The 2252-nt window shown below is 36.4% G+C and overlaps 1 long non-coding RNA gene across 1 annotated transcript; it reads left to right on the top strand.

Annotated features, from left to right (window-relative positions):
- Positions 1 to 965: 965 nt before the first annotated feature.
- LOC129362906 (uncharacterized) lies at positions 966 to 1928 on the top strand. The gene is made up of 3 exons (XR_008606281.1): positions 966 to 1050; positions 1141 to 1210; positions 1734 to 1928. It is a non-coding gene; the product is annotated as an uncharacterized LOC129362906 (long non-coding RNA).
- The last annotated feature ends 324 nt before the right edge of the window (positions 1929 to 2252 follow it).

Below are 2252 nucleotides of genomic sequence, written 5' to 3'. Positions count from 1 at the left end.
TCACTTGGTATTGCTACATCTACCACAACGGCTTTCGTCATTTGAAGGACCATTTATACATTACGCTAGGAAAGGTAAAAGTAGCTGGGCTGAATGGTACCTCAGCTTTACCTGTCCTTGGATTTAGTCAATACCAGAAATTAAAGTAATGTATGTGATGGTTTTATGTTAAAGAAGCTACAAGCTTCAGATTCTGAACCTAGACGAGGCCCTAGGTTCAGAAAGTACTTCACACATTAAAAACATTGTTTCTTTCTTAAAACAATGGCCTCAGCTGAGGCTATTTATCATAGAATAATAGCCAATTACACAACAAGCAACAAATATTACATTTTCTCAACTGCCATCAAACTCATCAAGCAAATTTACATAAAATACATAGGTCAATTTTCCAGGTATAAAAGCTGTAAACTATAAATAACAGGGTTTTAGCTTTGATTTAAAGTAACTCAGTGTAAAGTCTCTTTTGCCGTTTTCTGCAAGTTTGTTCCAGATGACTGGAGCATAAAACTTAACAATGCTTTCCATGTTTGGTTCTGATTGTAGGGATGCAGAGTAGACCTGGGTTCAGAATGGGAAGTTAATATCTACTGATCTATTGACACAAAGAAAACAGGGAAAACAGTGTTCTTTAGGTAAGATTCAACCCAGATTGTGCTGAACCAGAGTTCGAGCGACTACTCCAGTCGCATTAATAGAATGTTATGGTCAACAGTGTTCAGCCGTGTCAGTGACCTGCGCTCAGATTCAACAGAACAAACTCTGCGGTTCTTCCACAGTCTGTATTTATACTGATGTCACTGATCACTTTGGTGAGGGAAAACAGAAACCGGACTGAAAGATGTCAAACAGGTTGTTGGTCATTTGTAACCCATGTGACCGACATGACCCAATCATCTTCCCTTTAAGCCCATCCCTTTAAGTTCATTGTCATGTGTGTTTCCGGGTTGGCTGCTGCTCACTTGGTTGTCGCGTCAGTTGTTGATAAAACAACTTGAAGTTCTAAATCGACACATCACTCATTTAATCTCTAAACTTTGAAGATCTCCGGTGAGTTGTCAAATACCATCTGACTTGATGTTGTGTTGTATCTGCAATAATAGCGCCGCTAACATTCCCTCCCATTACAATATTCGCCAGGTTGTGATACCTTCCTGATTTGAACAACTTATCATTGCATCCACCTCCTCAGACAATCCGTTACTCGACGGTGAGTAAATATCAGTCATTTATAGTAGGGCGTTATTTTTGCTACGCTCCGCCAGTTAGCATTAGCTACCAACTCGACAATCAGTGGCCACATCAGTTTAGTTTACTTATGAATTACTTACTTTATAAAAAGTCATACTGTTACAGCCGAATTAAAGACCACACCTTTGATACTTAAGGGCTTCACCTTCAACTTTAGATTTGATTATTTTTCATGATTTCTTTGTTGGTGTTACTTTCTATGCTGGTGCAGCAATGAAGTTTGGTATCCAACATGATCTTGGTTGTAGCTAATCTGATCAATCACATTTTTAAATTGATTGATTTGATTCAATTAGTTGTTTAACGACTGCTAATTATGTCAATTAAGCAATTTTGAACTTGAATTATGAACTGCACTTTTTAAAATAATTTTTTTCTTATTATAATGAAATTGTCAAAACATAGCAAGTATGTATTTGTTTTTTACTTATATAAATATAACATTTATATATGAACTTAATGTGTGTTTGCTGGCCTTTTAGGTCAGGTTTTTTTTCTTCCGGATCCCTTCACGGATACACTGGATGACGGAAGATGGCGAGCTACCCACCCACCAGCTGGTGGTAGGAAACAGAACTACACTTTCCATATAGGAACTGAACAGACTCTAAGGAGTATCAAAAAGGGAAAATAACTATTCTCCCTTCATTTTTGGACCTCTTGTGGACTCTATTAGGTTTTGAAGTGTCACTGATTATTATTATAAGTGTTTTGTTTGTTTTCTATGTTCTTGTTTCTTTTGAGAACTTTATTTATTTATTTTTGTTGTTTTGGTATTATCATTATTATTATTATTATTATTGCCACTGCAATAAATAGCAGTATTAACACACCTTTTTGCATCAGTTGTATTAATTATTCTCCCAATCATGACTCCATGTCGTACCTACTTCTGATCTACAAACTGGTTAACACTATACCTTGCAGTCAGATCTGCGCATCCAAAGAAAGCGTTACACATTGTTTAGAAACTAACAGCTTTTTCAACAATTTTGCTGATG

Source organism: Poeciliopsis prolifica, unplaced genomic scaffold (assembly GCF_027474105.1).
Source record: "Poeciliopsis prolifica strain line A6 unplaced genomic scaffold, Auburn_PproV2 SCAFFOLD009, whole genome shotgun sequence".
NCBI lineage: Eukaryota > Metazoa > Chordata > Actinopteri > Cyprinodontiformes > Poeciliidae > Poeciliopsis > Poeciliopsis prolifica.
This window is presented reverse-complemented; position numbering and strand designations above follow the sequence as displayed.